Here is a 22,665-nt window from a genome sequence, read left to right on the forward strand (position 1 = left end):
ATGAGAAGCACCATGATTTCTGATATGACTACTAAAGGGTTTGGCAGGCATTAAAATTAATAAAATGCATACTTTATTATATCTAGGCTTCCAAAGTTATGGATGTGTCTACTGAAGGGCTTGGAAGTCCCTAAAATGGGCTGCCACAAGGACGCGCATTGGTGCCTTCCATCAGCAAATGAAATGGGCAAATGCGCGCCCTTGTGGCAGATGATTTTGGACCCATATAGGAGCATACTCAGGTGCAAAACAGAGAGACAAGACATTAATTCCCAGTTGCAAAACAGAAAGACAAGCATTCCCAGGTAACTTTAAGCCCATCTTGCCCCAGATACTTAAAGTTGTATTAACAAACCCCAAGAGAAAACTATGTGGCAATATCAAGCCCATTTTGGAGTCTAGGACTGACTTCACAGATGCAACAACCATCCTTCAAAATTTCTATGCTACATGGACTAAGGGGGATGATTGCCAGAAGCCTCTATGCTAATTGAAGCATTGAATCAAACAAAACATACTTATTGCTTGTGAAAATTATATGGAAACCATTGGAAAGTGTTTGGAATGCACTAGAAAATGCTGCCACAAGGTCGCGCATTGTGTCCATCCATATGCCTCTGGAAGCCCCAAATGCGCGCCCTTGTGGCAGCCAGTTTGGGGGCATTCCAAGCCATTTTCAACACTTTGTAGATGCTTTTGCCATGCAATAGTGAGTCACATAGCATGGATGCATCAGGAAGTGCATGCCCCACTTAGCCAAGGTGCTAAACATAGGCAATTTTTCACAATAACAAGCTAATGGCTACATACATACAATAGAAGGTAGACAAAACTTGGACCAGTGCTACATCGCATGGTACAGAATTAAAACAATACAATGCACAGTGGGGTATACAATAAAAGACGCTTATATTCAAATTCTTCCCAATACAATGCACAGAGTGGGGTATACAATCAAAAGACGCTTGTATTCAAATTCTTCCCAATCTTGGAAGTTCCGTAAATACAAAAAGGTTTGATGCCTAATTACAAGCTGCTCCTCATGGCGCAAACAGCGAGCAAGCTGCATATCCTTGGGCATAATGGTTACACGCTTTGCATGGATGGCACATAGGTTAGAATCCTCGAATATGCTAGTTAAATATTGCTCTGCTGCCTCTTGGACTGCCTCTATGGCCACAACGCCCATTCGAAACTGAGTGTTGTACAATTGCAAAACCTCCCTACATAGCCTTGCAAAAGGGGCCCTTCGAATCAAGAGCTTGGTGCTCTTTTGATAGTGTCGAATCTCCGCAAAAGCACAGCTGCGCTTTCGTACCTTCTGAGGTTGACGTGGAGGTGCATTTTTGGCACTAGTTGGGGCAGCTTGCTTCCTCTTCTTGTAGACAATGCTCTTCCTCTTTTTTTTCTGCACAGGCACTTCCAACACCTCATAATCTGATTCCACCTAGTCTCCATCTGATTTGTGCTCTTCACTATTGAGCGGATGTGATGGTGTAGGTCCACTCCCTTTAGACATGTGAGCCTGATAAGTTTGTATTTTGACACCAACCCATGGGGCATCTTCATCCGTTTGCGTCTCTTCGAAGCCTTCTAACGGCTGCTTTTGGTTGTTTGTTTCTTTGCCTTGGTCGCTCTCATCCTCCCTGTTGCCATCAGAATCGTTGGAGTCCGATGAATAGACAACAAGGCGATGCTTCCTTCTCTCTTTTACTGCTGTAGAGGACTGGCCATGCTGATTTGAAGCTCTAGCTTCTTCTGTGTGGATTTCACCTTGAGCTTGTGAAGTTCCAGCTTCTGTTGCTGTACCTTTGAGTTGTTGGCCATCCGGCCCCGCTGGATATGCAATCCTTGCCGTTTTTTTTGTTCTTGCCATGGTAGCACCTAGTAGGGAAAATGACAAAATGAGCGCCTTCAACCTTTAAATAGGTTTTTTTGAGATTTGGGCCCTTTCACACTATGCGGCCAATTGAGTGAAACTCAAATAAACCAATTGAATTTAACAGCTAAACCTTGATCATGCGCACGGCTGACGCGACGCCCAAACGCTGCCTTTTCGATACTTAGTTGCACGCCAAGCTTCATGGCCCAGGGACGCTCGCAAGCGTTTCCACTTCTCGGATGCTGCAGTACGGGAGGCGTTGCGTAACTGCTTTGCTAACATCGACTCTCTTGCTTTCTCAATAGTGCGAGTTCTCCCAAAGGTGTGCCTAAAAAACCAGTTAAACATCTCTTGGAGGTAGTTGGAGTGTGAACTACCACCACCATGCTGAGTATTCTTGAAGTACACTCCTTTTGCTCGATAGTGGGACTTCTCCATGCCTTGTGTACTCTATATATCAAGCGAACCATAGCGGTCCATGAAGTATGCACCATGCGCATAGAGAATGTGCTAAAACAACCAAAAGAAGATAAGCCAATAGAAAAGTTGCATTTTCAAACATTGCATATGTATTAAGCCCGTTAAAACAAACCATGTAGTGTGTAATCTTGCTTTCAGACCATCCATCCTTAGCGGCCTTTGTGAATTCATAAAGCACCTTCTTGAACTCCTCTCGCTGCTCAACGGTGGTGCTTGAAAGATTCATCAATTGCACAACCTTTTGAAAGGATGACCATACTAGCTTGCGTTGGTTAGCAACCTCCACATTGGGATCTTTGTCCGTCGTGCATGAACACAAATCTTTCCACAAGTCCCACCGCTTCTCACTTGCTAGATCAACATTTGCCTTGGATACTTGCATTGGAGACTTGACATCTTCTTGAAAAATCGACGTGCCTTGCCAATCTCATTAAGGAGCGTCTCCAACCCCTGCAAGGAGTCTTTTGATCGTTGAAGGGGATTCATTGTGAAAGCATAATCAATGTGATGCTTTAGGATCCTATCAAATATTCGCATAAACGCATGCAATGTACAAAAGTGAACATTGTTGAGGGAGAAGGCAATTATGGGGTTCCACCCAGGATCTTTGCTATCCCTATTGGGCACCTGTAGCATATCACATGAAAGAACCGAAGTTTGCCCCTCCCTATTTATATGGTCATCATTATCTTCGTCCCGACCTTTCACTTGAGTTGCTCGACTTGTCTTGTGCCCTTTCACACAAAATGGACAGGGAAGTAAAGAATTTGCACCTTGTTTGCATTCAAGCATGCACTTTATGGTCTTTAGATCACCACCTAAATGCCATTCAACATCAAAATCCCCACGTCCTGGAACCATGAGCTTCTCACCGTTTATTTGAGCTTTAATGACCTCTGTGACCCATGGGATTCTACTGAAAATCCATGCAAGGACTTCATGTGTCTCTTTTGGAACTTCAATTGCACCAAGCCACCATATATCCTTCTCTGATTGCACACTAAAAGAGGGCTTTGTCGCTTCACTCGAACTACAAGATTGCTTGGCATAAGCTAGGGCTTCATTCATAAGCGTGATGCTCATTCTCTCCAACTTTCTCCTTTTAACAATTACACACTCATCCAACTTCAACACGAACACAAGCTTGCCTTCAAGAACTGCCAACAATATAAAGCCTCAGAATGCATGTTATGACACATCATAGAGCATGTAGGCAACCCTAAACTAACCTGCATCACTCAAATTGTAGAAAACAGCCATGGACTGCTGCAATCGTATCAAGTCCACAAAGATATTGTTGAATTTGGTGTAAACAAACCCTTCGGTCCGCAACAGACTATTAGAAACAGCACCGCTTCCCTTCCCGCGGCCCTTCCTTCCTTGCGATTTGCTACGGAGCGGGTGAAGAGGCATCGTGTCTTCAATATACAAGTAGTCCCCTAATCGGTGAACAACATCTTCATTTGACACCTTCTTGGCAATCGCCACTCTGTGAGGAAGTGGGAATAGGTTTTCCGTGACTCCTCGACTTCTTAATGCATCTTTTAACACTCGATGTATTTCTTGATAGCCCTTCGTACTAATCCCAACAGCATCACAAATATCCTGAATATCTAGATCAGTGACAATATTAAAAAAATCACTAAGAACTCTCTTAGTGATTGCGTCTTTCAAGTGTTTTGCCTCTGGAGCAAGAACGAAGTAAAGAAGCCCTAGCTGACGCATTCTCGCCGCCGCACATTTTTTGGACGAAGTTCCTATTACCCAAAACAACAATGATGAGCGGTATTAGACTTAAACAACATGAGGGACAAAACATACCTCATAGCTGTCACCCTTCGTTTTCTTGCACCTCCACGTGGTGCAAGGGTCTGAATTTCGGACAACTCTCGTTTCCTCACCCTACCTCCCATGGCAGTACTCTTCATGTGTGGAAGAGTATCCTCAAGCTTTTTAATTACATTTTCCTTGGTTGTGATGGTGCTCTTTGCCTCCTCAAGCGCACTAGTAGCTGTTTGCATCTGATCTTGAAGATTGTGGAAACTCCCATTCAACAGCAACTGCCAATGACGCAAGTAGATCTCGGACCGCGCAATCTCGTGTTTGTTGAGTCTCTTGCAGTAGCCCAACAAACCTTGCTCTCCATTTCCAACGTATTGCAACAGTGATGGAATGTTTGTAAAAGACGGATGAACATTGAGAGAAGGATCCTTTGGATACAAGCATCCGTATGTCCAGAGATCCACATTCTTCTCCCCTTGAGCGCGGCGTTCGTTGGCTGACGATAATGTACCCAAGAATGTTTTCTTTGTCGGAACATACTCTTGAGGTAGCCGTAGGAAAAGCCCTGGAGACCTACCGCGTGAACCGCTTGCTGGGACATTGGTCACGTCGTCAAGAGGCATTGTAGGATGGAGAGATGGAGCTTGAAGGATGGAGAGATAGAGCTTGCAGGATGGAGAGATGGAGCTTGAAGGATGGAGAGATGGGTGTGTAGGTGCAGCAGGAGGTGCAGGTGCAAGGGGGATGGGGGTAGGAGAGGAGCTTAGATTAGGAGGGAAAGTTTTCAAATTTGGGGGGAATTTCCTAAATTTTTTGGAGGAAGTCAAAAAATGTTGAATTATGAGTAATTTAACTTAAAAATATTTTTTTTAATATGTATATATGTTGGGGGTACTTTTTAGGGGGGAATAGAGTTTTTTTACCTCTTTGACCGACGGATTTGCTTAGGTGACATGGGAGAGTTAAGAGGCCACTTTTACAAGTTGGCCAAAAAGCTAGAGAGAGAAGACCCCCTACCCCCTACTTTTCAAATGGTTTACCCCCCCCCTTCCTACTTTTTAAATGGTTACCCCCCCCCCCCCCCCCCCCCCCCCTACCTTTTTAGGGGTCAAAGGTGGAGGAGACCCTACCAAAATAGCCCCATTCAAAGCCTTTGTCCCCCTTAATCTTGGCAGGCTTTCTTGAAATTAGGGATTCTTACAAGGCCCATGGAGAGTCCATTTTTTTCCTTAATGATCCTCAAGAGTCAAGTCACCAAAGGTCTCAACGTGCTTGCCTTTTAGATTTTGCCAAAACTTGCCACATGCATGTGCTTTCTCTTGCGCTAAAAGAAGTTGTTTTTTGACTTCCCACCTTCTCCTCTTCTTTTGAACAAGTGCTTTGTATGTGTGTGAACATTCCAAGTAAACTTCCTTGTTTTTGCTTGCATCCAATCTTAGCAAGTGTTTTTGGGCTCTCTTGATGCTCTATCATTCTTAACATTTGGTCCACCATATCAGCATATATAAGTGCTCGTTTTAATTCTAGACGTAGGTAGAAATGATTCACATCATGATTGGACGCTACATGCTCGGGCCGTTTACCACACTTGAGATCAATACATAACATCCTATGATCCGATTCTGGATTCCATTCACAAAGTGTAAAGCTTTGTATGCATTTTAGAGTGGCTTCCGAGAACAATATATAGTCAATCACTCTATCACCATTGTGCTTTCTACATGTAAAGTCATTGGTGCCTTGCCATAGAGATACATCGTTTGCAATGAGCATTCCGGTACTATTGCACATATGTAGAAGTGACTTTCCATAGTGATCCAGTTCTTTTGTATCATTAGAACTTCGATTATACATGTATGAGTCATCCATTTTTCTTGAGACATGTGGCATGTCGACTTGTTGTGTGTCGTGTTGTAACGTATTTGTGTGAGCATTCATGTCTCCAAAAACAATGACTTCACCTTGATCCTTGTAATGAGCAATGTCTTCCTCTAGTTCAACAAAGGGCTGATCTCTATCCATATCCAAGCAAGCATAAAAGTTGGAGTCATAGTGAGGAATGTAGCAACCAACCACGAACATGACTTGACCATTTGGTGGGCTGATTTTCAACCATAAGTAGCGTTTATATTTATCTTCTTTGACAATGGAAACATCTTTCAAACCCTTTTTGGTCATACATGCTACACCTCCTTGGCCTCTTTGTTGCTTTGCATTTTTGGCCCAGAGTAAAGAATGCACATCGTATTTGTCAAATCCAAGAATTTGTTGCGCATCATGCTCCCATGTTTTGACAAGAAGTATCACATCGGAGTCATTGGTAAGCTCATCAATGCCAATTCCCGTATTCCATGGATACCCGTTACAATTCCAAAAGCTTATTCTCAAGCGTGAGTTGGTCTCATAGATCATGTGTCCCTATTTGTTGGTGGACTTGCATCCTCCTCAAGTGGCTTTTCTTCTTGACATGGAACCTTAACCTTCTTGCTTCTTTCCTCATATGCTTTGCGACGTACATTTTGTTGCATAAGAGTGCGATCCTCATTCACATTACAACCCGTTCCTTTGAGGTAGATCCAACTATTGTCAAGGATGATCTTTCTCTTTACCTCATCAGCCATGGTACATACAATAGGTCTTTCTCCGGAGCGAAGGACTCCTTGTTTTCCAACTCGATGTGCACCATAAGCCATGATTCCTGACATGTTAAAGGTGTAGCAAAAAACTCTTCAATAGCAACTGTAAGAGATTGGGGTGTTTCCATGCTTTCCTCCTTGATTCCACGAATGACGATGTTCTTTGAGCATTTTTGTCGTTCTTGCAATTCTTGAGTGTCCACATTCTCTATATTCTTTGCTTGGACAACGGCTTGCATCAAAGGAGATGTAGAAACCACATTATCCTTACATATATCATCCCATGATTTGGATGCATTTCTCATCTCACATACATCATGTCGTATTGTATCTATTGTGTCTTCTTTCAATACATGATCACTCTCAACTTTTCTCAAGCGCTCTTTCAATACATTCATGTCAATAAGAGAGCGTTTACATTCTTGAACTTCATTCTCAAGATGCATCAAGCGTGTTGTTTGCATTTCAAGAACCTTCTTAAGATGCTCATTCTCCACAACGAGAACTCTTAAAGTGCCATTCACCATTGCAAGTACACGCAACTCTTCACCTTGCTTGTTGACGGTTTCTTGTAATGAGATCAAGTAAGCCATCATAATTTCTTCCGTTGTTGTAGACGATGTGGTTGGATTAGCATCCAAATTCCTTGGAGATTTTGCATCATTCTCCATGGCGAGTGTGGATTTTCCACCCTTGCGAGTTTTGTCTGACATTGCCTTCAAGTCGGCAAGAAAACGAAAAGTTTTGACAGTTTTTTCAGTTTTGAGATGCTGTTATAGCAAAGCCCTCCATAACACAAAAAAATTTGTCTTTAAATCAATGCGCAGAGGGCTTCGTGCTCTTTGATTGAGGCTATAGATCACCTAAATCGAAGTTCAAATGAGCGAGTTATGGTCAAAAGAGTGACTACTGTCTACTAGGTCAAAAAACGAGAGAGAGAGAGAGAGAGAGAGAGAGAGAGAGAGAGAGAGAGAGAGAGAGAGAGAGAGAGAGATGGTTTCATGGCTCGCCAGTGCCAGTGTTCGAGAGAAATCATTTTTCCAAACATATAAAATTCCTTTCCTTGAGTTTGCCAAGAGGAAATTTAAAAAATTAGGAGTATTTTTTGGGTTTTTACACTGTTTTTCCCTATTTGGGGGCGGAATTTCTCCTTCTCCTCTGGCCCTTAACCGGCAATTTTTGAAATTGAAAATAGCACGCTATTAAGCTGAGATTCTTGAGCTCCTCAGGGCCAACCAAGACACACAAAAAGTGAGCTGCAATAATGTTAATTTAGAAGGCAAAACCAGTGTTCGGGAAAAATCAATTTTCCAAACATTAAAAAATTCCTTTCCTTGAGTTTGCCAAGAGGAAATTTTAGAAAATTAGGAGTATTTTTTGGGTTTTTACACAATTTTTCCCTGTTTTGGGGCAGAATTTCTCCTTCCTCTGACCCTCAATCGCATTTTTGAAATTGGAAACGGCACGCTATCAAGCTGAGATTCTCGAACACTGCTTGCCACCCTCCTTAGGGCCAGGAAAGACACACAAAAAGTGAGCTGTAATAATGCTAATTTAGAAGGCAAAATTTAAAAGGAAAAATGTGTGTTGGGGGACCTAAGTTTTCAATTTTGAGTTGTTGTGTCTCAGATCTTTGCATACATAATGAATGTTCCCAATTGAGGCTTCATTTATAATTTAAAAAGAGAGAGAGAGAGAGAGAGAGAGAGAGAGAGAGAGAGAGAGAGAGAGAGAGAGAGAGATAAGAGCTTGGCTCATATGGTGATGGTTGACATCATGAGAGAGAGAGAGAGAGAGAGAGAGAGAGAGAGACGCAGAGAGAGAGAGAGAGGGATTGATTCCATACATTCATGCTCGGCATCGACAAGGAAGTTGAGTTTGTCGAATCCAAAGCGGGCGGCGAAAAGAAACAAGTCCAAGGTTGCCGACGAGCAAATTCGAGCCGGAGAGAGTGAATCTAAGCCGGCACAAGTGAATCCGAGGCGGCAAAGATTGGAGGCGAACAAAATTTTTGAGTGAGTTTGAAGGTTTTCTCTGAACTATGTGGAATTTTCACCTTCAAGTTAGGTCTTATATGTGAATTTCAAATCACAAAATTTGTAAATGAGATTACGCTAAACCTAGATTTTTTTTTAGCACTTCAATGAATAGTGTTTTATTTTAAACTTGGAAAACCTTCATATGATATATTTTGAGAGGCAAACTTATGATATTTGCACATTTTTATACAAAATTTCTCTAAACTTTGCAGGTTTTAAACTTAAATTTATTCGAACACTTGGATCAACAGTGTTTTTTTTTAACTTGGAAAACCATCATATGATAAATCTGAGAGGCAAATGTAGAATATTTACACGTTTCTACACTAAATTTTTTTAAACTTTGTAGGTTTTCTCGCCTTCAAACCAAGAAATTTGAGGTTTCTCTAAGCTTTCTAGGCTTTCTTGCCTTCCAGCTAGAATTATACATTGTAGGTAGAATTATACTAAACCTAGGTTTTCTTAGAAAAAGCATTCTAAACCTATATATGAGAAATTTTAGCGGCGGACTTGCTATGTTTGAGAAATCTTAGAGGCAAATATACAACGTTTTTACACTAAATTTTCCTGAACTTTGTAGGTTTTCTCGCCTTCAAACCAAGAAATTTGAGGTTTTCCTAAACTTTGTAGGTTTTCTCGCCTTCAAACCAGGAAATTTGAGGTTTCTCTGAACTTTGTAGGTTTACTCGCCTTTGAACTAGAATTAGACTTTGTAAGTAGACTTATACTAGACCTAGGTTTTCTTCAAGCATTTGAACGCAATACAATGTTTTTCTTAGAAAAAGCATTGTAAACCTATATATGAGAATTTTTAGCAGCAAATTTGCTATGTTCGAGAAATCTGAGAGGCAAATGTACAATATTTGCACGTTTTTAAACTAAAGTTCCCTAAACTTTGTAGCTTTTCTCTCCTTCAAACCAAGGAATTTTAGGTTTTGCTAAACTTTGTAAGTTTTCTCGTCTTCAAACCAAGAAGTCTGAGGTTTCTCTAAGCTTTGTAAGTTTTCTCACCTTCGAACTACAACTATACTTTTGTAGGTAGAATTATACTAAACCTAGGTTTTCTTCAAGCATTTGCATGCACTACAATGTTTTTCTTAGAAAAAGCATTGTAAACCTATATATGAGAAACTTTAGCGGCAAATTTTCTATGTTTGAATGTTTATTCTTTGAACTTTGTTGGTTTTCTCACCTTCAAAAGTAGAATTTGAAGATGAATCTCAAAATTTTGTGTGTGTGATTGCACCAACCTACATGTTTTAAGCAATCCTATACACAATCAGCTACACAATGCTTTTGCCCAGACACTTGGAAAACTTGTCAATGGAAAAATTTAGAGAAAAACTATATTTTATTTATACATAATGCAAGTTAAATTTTTCCACCTCAAAGAAGCCTTGCACGTGTCTGTCTCTCCATCTTCTTCTCTTGGAGCACTACATGATGCATTAAAAGTTCAATGCCCTTTGATTAGCTCGATGAATTGCATTTGGGAGAGAGAGAGAGAGAGAGAGAGAGAGAGAGAGAGAGAGAGAGAGAGAGAGAGAGAGAGAGAGAGAGGGGGGGGGGGGGGCAGAGAGAGAGAGAGAGAGAGAGAGAATTAAAGAGAATTGTCCAAGCGACTCAACATGACCTAAGTTGTTGAGAGAGAGAGAGAGAGAGTGAGTGTGTGTGTGTGTGTTGATCAATACACATCCACATGTCAACAATTGGGACTCTCCCTCTTAATTGTGGGCGACATAGTTGTCAAAAATAGAGAGGGAATTGGGAGAGCCAGTCTACCACAATGGGGCCGACAACTCTGATAACCAGTCTACCACATGTGAGTGATAGACAAGTTCTTCAAGTTTCATCTCCTTCTTCATGCCGGTAGCCATGATAAGCACATTTTCTAGCACCATTGGGAGACCCCATGACATGGGAGGTTAATTTGGAAGTCATAAGGATGGTGCTAATAGAGTCTTGAACTCTGAGTGGACTATTTCAATGTGATTTGGGAGAACCAACCTACAATATTGAGAGAAGGAATTAGGAGAGCAAGTCTATTGCACTTGGGCTGCTCAAGCTTCTGCACCTTCTTCATATAGCCACCCATGAAAGACCCATTGTCGGCATTATAGAGAGAACTTATGAGAGGAGTGCTAAGAGACCTTCAAGAAATCTGATAAGAGTCTTGGACTCCAATGGTGTCATTCTATAATTAATTCATCCAATGGATGTTAGATTTAACATATATTACTCAAAGAAGAAATGGTGAGATGTATGAAAGGAGAGGTTTGTTAAAGCTATAGAAAGGATCTATCTGACAAGCCTTGAGTTCATGTCCACTCTATCTTCCTTCGTTGGGGTGCACTACTCTAATCAATATTGTGATGTATAGATGGTATTTTATGTTTGCAATTGGAAGTCAGAAAAACTTCCCTATATTGGGTGCAATACTCCAATAACTACATTGACGGTATTTCATGCTTGCATTTGAGAGTAAATAAAATGAAAAAACTTATGGCACTAATATGAGAGCGGTGTTTTCTATGTCGCTTGGGAGGAGCATTAATGAGGATGAGGGACGTCTTCCTGAATCTCCAAGTCATTCCTAGCATGTGCATGCGCATCAAAAGGTTGCATAGAATTATCGTCTCCAACGTGCTATACAACATACAAGATACTTGACATCCTCCACAGATGACCATGGTCATGATACAATTCCCTTTTCATTTGTCGAGGATTGTGTTCATGGCGATGTTACTATTCTGTAAAACCCTCTGCAAACTATCATGCAAGGACAGAGATGAAGACAACACATTATATCATGTTTGGATGCAACAAGAAGAAGTTGTCGACAACGGGCAAGGCAGTGCACCTCCAACATAAGAGAGCAACACCATCGACATGATGGCAACTTTTGTCTTATCATAGACACTCAAAGTGAGGAGCAGGCCCCGTATTTTCATGACACATCTCTTGGAGGCATTGCTTGCATTCTACATGCCTATCCATGTATACGAGGGGTTCACCCTTCCATGCTTCCACTAACACATGGACCATTACCTTTAGATTATATAGGAACCATGACCTCCTCTTGCGAGTTTTGTGGTGCACATCTTTGGCCATGTGAAATGAAGAATGAGCATACACCATCCACAGGAAGGTATTGTTGCAACGGTGGAACAATATCCCTTTTTCCTCTTGTGTGACCACCATGTCTATTGGAGAGGTTACTCAATAATAGTGATGCTTTGAGTAGGTCTTTCAAAAAAAACATAAGGAGCTACAACAGTGTGATGGCATTTACATCCCTTGGAGCTACCATTGATGAAACATTGATGGGTAGGTCTAGTGCATATTGCTTTTGTGTACATGGTAATGTGTACCATCGAATTGGTTCTTTGCCACCACATGAAGCAGTGGTACCCAAATTTGCACAGATGTTGTATATGATATTGAGCATGAGGTTCGAAATTGTATGAGTGCCTTGGATGGTTTGGATTTGTCCATTCTTGAAGCATTGTCAATGATGATGCAATCATGTAATCCATATGCAAATGCATTCTACAATGTTGGTAGAATGTTCCATGACAACCCTCGTGTGGAGATCAAAATGACAATTTGTGAAAATAGAAATACTTCCAAGTAGTACTTGATACCTGTTGGCAATGAGGTTGCTACAATTATGCCAGGTCAAGGGGACGTACAAACAAGTGGCCATCGAGACGTTGTGATACATTGTCAAGATGGAAGGTTGTAGAGGATTTCAAATCTACATAGGTCATACATGCCACTATTGTATGCTCTTATCTTTCCACAACAGGGAGAAGATGGATGGCATGTCAAGATTCCTTATGCAAATGTGTGTGGCCCTTTGGATACATTGGTTGGTGGTCGACAATGTGTCACTCAAAGAGAGTACTATGCATATCGACTACAAGTTCATGCTGATACAGAATCATGCTTGCTTTGCGGGGGTCGTTTACTTCAACAATTTATGGTTGATGCATATTGTGCCATCGAGGAGTGTCGTCTTGCATGGGTTCACACAAGTCAAAAGACATTGAGGGTAGAATTGTATGCAGGCGTGGGTGACATGGTGCATTTGTATGAGAGTGATGTTTTCCTTGGACGGTCTGCGGGTCAAAGAATTGTCTTGCCCTCATTTGTTACAGGTGGCCCTCACCACATGTACCAATTATATCAAGATGAAATGGCAATTGTCCGTGCAAAGGAAAGCCAGAGCTATTCATCACATTTACATGTAACCCTAAATGGGCAGAAATAAATGAGGCATTACTTCCAGGACAGGTTTCCTCTGATCGACCAGACATAGCAACAAGGGTTTTTTTCCTGAAACACTCAAGCATGATGAAGTACATCTTGAAGAAATATATTTTTGGGAAAGTGGTGGCTTACATGTCTGTAGTGGAGTTCCAAAAGAGAGGCTTGCCACATTCTCATACATTATTGATTCTAGATCCTTGATGTAAGCCTCAATCAACATTTGACTATGACAAGATGGTTTGTGTAGAGTTGCCAGATAAAAATCGATTTCCAGTGCTGCATGATGTCATTGTTAGTTGTAACATTCATGGCCCATGTGGTCAGCTCAATACTTCATCTCCTTGCATGGTAGATAGGCAATGTATCAAAAAATATCCACATCCATTTTGTGAGCAAACAAGCATGGATAATAATGGCTACCCCATATATTCACGACGAAACAATGGCTTCAGCGCCAAGGTCAAGGGTTTTACTATTGATAATCGATGGGTTGTGCCATATAATTATGTTTTATCGACGCTATTTAATACACATATCAATATTGAGGTATGTTCTACAATTTCACCGTCGTAAAGTATGTCTACAAGTACATCTACAAGGGGCATGATAGGGCAACTATAAGATTCCATACATCAGCACAAGATTTTGAGAGGGAGATTATTACTGAGATAGACATGTATACAAATGGATGCTTTGTATCTGCATCTGAGGCTTGCTAGAGAATTTTTGAATTCCCTTTGCACAATGATGCACCAATTGTCCAGAGATTGAGCGTGCATGTTCTAGCTAGTCAAATCATGACATTTCAAGATAATGAAAACATTAATGATGTCTTACAAAGGGAGGCTGCAAAGAAGACCACTTTGACAGAGTGGTTCACATGCAACTTGGAGAATCCTGATGCCAAATAGAATCCAAAAAATGGACGAAGAGACGTCGTGGGGACACTATTGTGCGGATGTATTTTGTGCAGCACTCTAGCGATGAACGATATTATGTCCATTTGCTTTTGACTATTTGTAAAGGATGTAAATCATTTGAGGAGCTGCGTTCCGTAAATGGTGTATTGTTCCCAGTATTCAAGGCAACATGCATTGCAAGAGGTATCTTGGAGGATGATAGGAAATGTTTTGGTTGCATGGAAGAAGCTTGCAGTACACATACATGCTTACAGTTGAGACATTTTCTTGTGACCATTCTATTGTTTTGTGAACCCTCCTCCCCTCATCTCTTATGGGAAATATTTTGACATGTTTTGTCTGAGGACTATCGACACATGTTGGAGTTGAGGTATGAGTCCTTAGATGTATGTGCACAGGTTGCTGAAGGGTATGCATTGAGAGATTTGCCAAAATTCTTGGTACATTTGGACAAAGTTTAATCGAATATCCTGTAATTCCAATACCTAATAAGCACTTTGTGACACATGATGAAATTACATTACTTTTCCAAGAGCAATGTCTTGATAGAATGCAAGAGCTATCCGCATCACATGCAATGGAGCAAACTTTGAATGAAGATCAAAGGATTGCTTTTGAGACAGTTTGCCATGCATTGACTATTGATGGGGGGGGCTATTTTTTTCTTGGATGGGCCTGCAAGGACTGGGAAAACTTATTTGTACAATTGTTTTTTATCACGCGTGCATGGAGAAGGGGAAATTGCATTGACCATAGCATCTTCTCGGATTTCAACATTGCTGCTACAAAATGGACGCACCACACATTACAAGTTCAAGATACCCTTGGAGATTGATAGTTACAGCACATGCAATATCCCTGTTCAGGGTCAACTTGCTGAATTGCTTAGACTATGCAAGTTCATTGTGTGGGATGAGGCTCCTAAGACGCATCGATATGCCTTTGAGGCTTTGGATAGGTCTTTGCAAGATATCATGTGCTCAAGAAAGACATTTGGTGGAAAAGTGTTACTTCTTGGTAGAGATTTTAGACAAATCTTACCAGTGGTGTTCAACGGAGCACATGCCAACATTGTTGATGCTACACTTTGTCAATCACACTTATGGAATCACATGAATATCCTTAGATTGACACATAACATGCGTGTGGAAGATGGTGATGTTGCAAATTTTGCCTACAGAGAATGGCTTATGGATGTAGGAAATGGGACTTTGACAAATGGGATGAGCAGAAGATGGAGATCCCCCACCACATGGTGCTTTCTTCATCATCATTGGATGAATTGATAGATTGCATCTATTTTGAAATGGATAAATTTGTGGACCATGTAGAATACTTCAAAGAGCGGGCTATTCTTCCTCCCAAAAACTTTGAAGTTGATACTCTCAATGCTAAGGCCCTGTATGCAATGAAAGGTGATGTCGTGCAATACTTTAGTGCTGACTCCGTGGTGGGAAACGCGATGCAAGATTCATTCTTATACTCTATGGAGTTTTTAAATGGTTTGAACTTGGGTGGTGGATTTCCAACACATTGCTTGGAGTTGAAGATGAATGCCCCAATAATTCTATTGCGGACCCTTGATCCAAGTCGAGGTTTGTGCAATGGGACACGCTGGGTGTGTAAGGCATTTCACCCTAGATTTTTGGAGACAAAAGTTATTACAGGTACACGGATTGGGACCAGGGTTTTTATCCTTCGAATATGTTTTGTGCATTCTGGCATGGAGTTGCCATTTGTTCTTAGACGGAGATAATTTCTAGTCAGATTGGCTCTTTTCATGAAGATAAACAAATTACAAGGCCAAAGCATTGCCGTGCTGGGCCTATACCTAGTGACACCGATCTTCACTCATGGAAAATTGTATGTTGCATTTTCACGTGCACGTTCAGCTACTACTAGGATAAAGATTCTCCTACATGACGTTGATGTAAATGAAACAAATGCACTAATAAAAAACATTGTGTACCATGAGATATTAAACAATTCCATATGAAGGCTCCCTTCCCGTTTATCGTTGTCTTCTTTTTTGTGTACATTTCAACTTACAAAAATATAACATGAGTATATTTTTCACCTCTCTTCATAACATATACTAAACTATGTCATTCCTTCCTCTCATTGTCTATTTTTTGGTTTCTATTTGGCTATATAGGTAATGGATCAAATTTATTACATCTCTGAGGTGTCTTTTGTATTGAACATAGAAGATCATCCACATCCTGGTATGTTCCAGTCCATTACATCTTTATGTGGATGCTTATTGTGTTCCTTTTGAGGCCTTGATTTCTTTTTTGCCATTACGCATGTGCGTGTATTTATGAAATTAAGAATTGACTTGGTATAAAATAATATTCATGGCATTTATTGTTTCTTTCTGTCTTGTAGACCTTAGGAAGTTTCCATCTATCGATATTTTTACGTTGCGTATTTTGACATACTCATCAGACATTGAGTACGGATTTTACTTGGGTAGGAAGGAGTGTATGTCTTCCCAAGAAGAGTATGATACTTAGTGGTTTGTTAGATATGAAGGATACTCTGTTATCGATGATTGGGAGTGTGGGACGCATGTCTAACCTCACCATCCTATCTTATTGCACTATTGGCGAGAACCACGATTAAATTGTCAATCCATGGGACAAAGCTGACTCAACTAGTGCATAGAGGCTACAAGAGGTTGTCAATCTCTAAAAACAACTAACAACTCGCACCTAACTCAAGCTACACTCAAGTGACTGAAATCACCAAAAACCAATCGCTCATCGGCAAACAAATCACATCCGTTACAGCATCATGTAACGACACTTCTAGGACATGTTTATAAAACCTAAGCACACATGCTTATGGTCTCAAACCCCACTTTAGGTCAAGTTCCAAAATCGCGATTATTAACAGCAATGGAATTTTGACCTAGTCGTTGTCGACCCGAATGCATCTAAATGCTTAGCAATGATGTCCCAATATCCCGCCTATGCTTAGTTTTTTATTTGAAAGTGTAAATTCCTAGTTATGATGAGATTCGGTGACGCCAAAAGCTACAAAATGCCATGATGTGTTTTCGTCAATGCATAGAGCTCTTACCTGCGGTTGCAATGCAACAAACGCGACTGCAATGTGACAATCAGGAAGGGAGTAAGAAGCACAAGAAGGAGAGGAGTGAGCGCCGTTAGCTCACACTGTGTATTTCATTATCCAAAACTTGAAAAATAACTTACAAAAATTGGCTTTTATACCTTAGCCAAGGTTTTTGGTGGTCAAAACTAATAATCTGGGAGTTCTACCAAAGCTGGGTAATGACAGGTTGATACAATCTGGAAGCTTGTAGCCCCGGCTCATTAATTATAGAGTTTATCCGAGAAAAAAGAAGTTATAATATTCCCGATTTATCAAAATAATGAGTGTTTTACAATGAGAACTCCGCAAAATGGTATCCGTGTTAACTTGCTGCTAACATGCCCCACCTCCTCGCCTGTGTCATCCCTTGACACAACTTTATGGGCTGAAATATTCCTCGGGCTGGCAGCAGCTGGCAAGGCGGTCTTTCAGCGCATTCGGTGCCTTTTGGTATCTCATCTTCCTTTCTTTATATCTGGGACTTGCAGAAACTCCATAGTTACTCTATTCTTCAGTTCCACCGCTGAGTAGCCGACAAACCTTGAGGTTAGATTGTTGATCACTGGCGCAAATATTTTTGTTTGCCAAGTGAAGAATCCCGTGTAGAACGCTTCCTCGAACGCAAACATATTATGTGATGGTAAGAACATACACCAGGTGTAGAAGCCATAGAGGAATTCTTCAAAAGGTTGGCCACTGAGATCATAACACAAACCTTTATTACCCTCGAGGAATGACATTCAAGGGGCGCCTGCTTGCTCTAGCTCATGAAAAACTTCAATACAAGTGAGCAGCATTCGGCATATTTTATATAACATTGCACATGAGAGATCCAGTAGACTTTTCAAGAAGGACATGGCACCCGTTAGGGTTTTCACCATGTATTCCTCTGTGGCCGGTCCCTTTTCTAGAGCTGGCAATCTTGGGTAGTTCAGCCAAGTTGGCTGCTTCTTCATTAGTGCCTCATGCGTTTGCCAAGTCCTTACTCTTGGTACAGGACAGAAAGTGGGATCTTTTTGTAGCGTTGCAGGTGCTCTTGTGAACAGAATCAAATACCTTGGATTCTTGTTCAACCAGCTCAGCCTCCACTTGGGGTGGTCTTGATCTGTGCCTTCTACTTGCATGTCTTTGTAGAGCCTCTCTTTGACTTGGAGTAACTCCACTTTTATCAGAGGGTATGGCAGGGATTGCCGATGCCATTGCACATTGATTTGATTGGGAGTGAGTTGTGTAACGTTGACAGAGTGAAGAACTCTCAACTTCCAATCCATCGCTACCTTTCATTGCTCATCTACTTCTTATGTTATCTTTTCTTTTAGTGCATCTTCTTTAGTCTTTGAGAGCTGGACCATGGGCACTGTGTCTTCATCTGTAATGTTTACCTGAAACTCTTCTTCACCACTCAGCTCTACTATGGACTGTGTCTCCAGTTTAGCAAATGACACTCAGGGTATTTCTATTTGAGGCTGGTCCGAAGTGCCTGCCTCTTCTTGCGTTTCCAGCTTTCCCTCTCTCAGCAGCTGGTTAACTCTTTTAAGCTCAGCTATTTCCTTTAGCAGCTCTTCTTCTCTTTGGACCCACATTCAAGCCAGGTCTCTGCGTTGAGACTGCTCTAACTTTAGTTCCAGCTCGAGGTCCTTGTACTTTTTCTCTAATGCTTTGTACACTTAATTTGTCCCTTTGATCGAGGTTACGGCTGGATTCTCTCCTTGTTGTTCCTTTCCAGCGTTTGTTCCTTTGTACAACTCAAAGCGACTTTTTCTCTAATGCTTTGTACACTTAATTTGTCCCTTTGATCGAGGTTACGGCTAGATTCTCTTCTTCAGCCTTTGAGAGCATGAACCTCTCTTCGTGCTCTCTTTTCCTCATTATTTGAGCTCTCCTTGTTGTTCCTTTCCAGCGACTTTCAGCCGACTCTTCATCAGATTTGTAAGATCTCTTGACTGATCTTGTAGCTCGGAGATGGTTGTGCTGACAATATCCAAGTGTTTTGGTCTAGGGCAGGTGGTAGGTTGTCGGCCATGCCGATGGCATGGTACGCAATCCTTGTCAAGACTTCTCGTGCACCCAGGTAAGTGATCTTTCCTTCTTTCTTTGTGCCTTTCAGAGTGGTCAAGACATATTGTGCGTGGTCATCGGTTGCCTGATTGTTGACTTGAGGACTTGCGTGAAAGTGGTGGCAACCGCATGATTTGGCGTGGTATACCTTGGTGGCCTTTTAGCTAGGAATTTGGAAGTGCTGGTGGTATAACCTGGTTGGCTCTTCCACCTGCTTGTGAATTAGATCTGCAAAGGTGGCTGCGGCGGTTTTCTTAGTGAAAGTACTTGCCAATTTCCTATCCCTTGCCCTCATCATCATTCCTTCTGTGCGCATTCTGAGTGCTTCTACCACTATTTATTTGGTTATTACCACTTCGACTTTATTTCCTTGCGGGTCAGAAATATGGGCAATTCCATCTTCTTTAATTGTGGATAAAAGCTCATAAGCTTTTTGGAAATCCACTCGCACGACTCCTATTCATAGAAATCTCTGAGTCCTAGCTTGCGGTTGGCTTCTTTGGTCTCAGGCTTCATGGAAACATCATATACTTCTTTCAGTAGGAGTTGCAACTCTACCTGATGTCCCTCTTCACTCTTGAACCTGCCGGTGAACACTGTGGTGTGATGCTCTTTTAGCTGTTCTTATGAAAGATATGCTGCCTTGGCGGCTTTGACTGAATCTGGATCCAATTGGTATGCGGGCAGCTCCTGCAACTTTTCTTTCTGGTTGAGCTTCTTCTTGGCCCTCTCTACTATTTGCATGGCTCCTATTCAATGAATAGAGTGTCAAAGTTAGCAGATTTGTCAAATTTTTCTCTGAAATGTCCTTTAGTTTTATTTGCTGACAATTTTGGTCCAATTTGCTTCAAATCAATTTTTGAACAAGCATAGATGCATAAAAACATGCAAGGAACAAAACTGTAAAGTCCAAAAAAAAATTTGCAACCAAAGTAAATAATCGCGATTATTTACAACTGAGTATTTTTTTCAACATTTTGCAAACTTGGCATCACAGGCTTGGAGTATTTACCAAATATATACTCTGTGTGAAATATGGGCTCATTTGGATGCATAGAATGAAAATGGTACCAGACTTAGGCTTTAGGTCTCTGAAACAGTAGATATAGTGAAAATTTGAGATTTTGAGCTCCAAATTGGTTCAAACTTGGCTAGTGGGCTCAACACATCATGTACTTTGGATGTATTATGGCAAAATATCCAAAAAAATAAATTGGCTAGAACGTAAATAATCGCGATTATTAACATTTCTATCAAAATCAACATTCTTTGGTACAATTTGGTTCTAGGCAATGTAAAGACCCTGTGTATGAGATATGAGGTGATTTGGATCAAGAAATATTGTCCAAAATTGGCTTGCAAAGACTTCTTTGTGTTTTCTGGCAATTTTCCAAGTTATAGGTGCTCATTTTGGCTCATACTTGATTTTTGGCATGTAATAGGTATGTACACATGATAGGTGAGGTGAGGACACAATTTCCAAGCAAAATTAGTGCAAAAGTAAACAATCGCGATTATTTACAGCAGTCTTAATTTTTTTGCAAAACGTATAAATTTTGACATAAACACATTCTATACACCTAAAACAAGTCCTAAATTGAATTTGGTCAAGTTTGGTCATGCCAGCATCACCGACTCTGAACTCACCATTTTCTGTGACTACACTGCCTATTGAGTTGGTCAGTCAATTTTGAGGCTTTGGACTTGTTCGCAACATACTTGTGAAGCAACTCATCCAATTCTGGCTCAATTGGAGTTAGTTTGACCCCGTATGTCAAATTTAACGCTTTGTCGCCTTCGAGCCATTTTTTGCTTTTTGAGGGCTTCGCTTGATTGATTTCACTAAACCAATCATATACATTGTATATGAACCTCGTAGACAAGCTATCTGTGGAGTCAGATCGGAATTCTGGGCTTTGCCAAAAACCTAGCTTTTCTACTGGAGACCCCCTCGACCCTTGCCAAACGGTCAACTGATGATATAGAACTATTTTAAGCCTATGAATCAAGTCAAAACTTAATTTGGCCTAAAATGTCAAGAAAAAGTAAATAATTTGAGTTATGGACAATTTTTGAAATTTTTACCTCGAAGTGTCCTTAATCTTACCAATTGGTTCAGACAACCTTTAAGCTTACTCTCCAGTCGGATTGAGTGGTTTCGAGTCTTTTCGTGCTATTTCTAGCCGTAGACCTGAAATTTTGCAACTTCCAATAACAACTCACACTTGATTCTTTGAGAAAGAGCAATGTTTTGAAATCCACTTCGGATCCTACTTACCCTACTCCTAGATTCTCATGCAATGGGGTTGTGGAAAGTGTTCACAAACACTCATTTTCTTGTCTTTTATGGTTTTCTGAGCATTAATCTAAAGACTTGTCTCGTCTACCAATCATCCTCAAAATCCTAATCTAATCCTACAATCCTAAAGGCACCCAGCAAGTACTATTACTTCCAAGCTACCTCTACACAGCAAAAGACGACAATCTTAGGCTATGCGGTTTCTAAAAGAAAGTTTTGAAATCTAAGCGATCCTAGAGAAATTTAAAGGATAACTTCATAAGACGCTCGTGTTTTTCCCTAGTTTAAGTCTCTTCGATCCCCGACAACGGCGCCAAATGTGGAACGCATGTCTAACCTCACCATCCTATCTTATTTCAGTATTAGCGAGAACCACGATTAAATTGTCAATCCATAAGACGAAGCTAACTCGACTAGTGCATAGAGGCTACAAGAGGTTGTCAATCTCTTGGAAAACAAATAACAACACGCATCTAACTCAAGCTACACTCAAGTGAATGAAATCACCAAAAACCAATCGCTCATCGGTAAACAAATCACATCCGTTACAGCATCAAATGACATCCAAATGTAACGAAACTTCTATGACATGTTTATAAGACATAACCACACATGCTAATGGTCTCAAACATCACTTTAGGTCAAGTTTCAAAATCAGGATTATTAACAGCAGTGGATTTTTGACCTAGTCGTTTTCGATCCAGAATGCATATAAATGCTTAGCAATGATGCCCCAATACCCTGCCTATGCTTAGTTTTTTATTTGAAAGTGTAAATTCCTAGTTATAATGAGATTAGGCCGCGGGTCGACGATGCAAAAGCTACGAAATACTGTGATGTGTTTACGTCAATGCGTAGAGCTCTTACCTGCGGTTGCAATGCAACAAACGCAATTGCAATGTGACAACCGGGAAGAAAGTAGGAAGCACGAGAAGGATAGGAGTGAGCGTCAATAGCTCACGCTATGTATTTCATTATCCAAAACTTGAAAAATAACTTACAAAAACTGGCTTTTATACCTTAGCCAAGGTTTTTGGTAGTCAAAACTAATAATCTGGGAGTTCTACCAAAGTTGGGTAATGACACGTTGATACAATCTGGAAGCTTGTAGCCCCGGCTCATTAATTACAGAGTTTATCCGAGAAAATAGGAGTTACAATAGTCTCGATCTATCAAAATA

This window comes from Adiantum capillus-veneris, chromosome 6 (assembly GCF_014529385.1).
Source record: "Adiantum capillus-veneris isolate H3 chromosome 6, ASM1452938v2, whole genome shotgun sequence".
NCBI classification, from domain to species: domain Eukaryota; kingdom Viridiplantae; phylum Streptophyta; class Polypodiopsida; order Polypodiales; family Pteridaceae; genus Adiantum; species Adiantum capillus-veneris.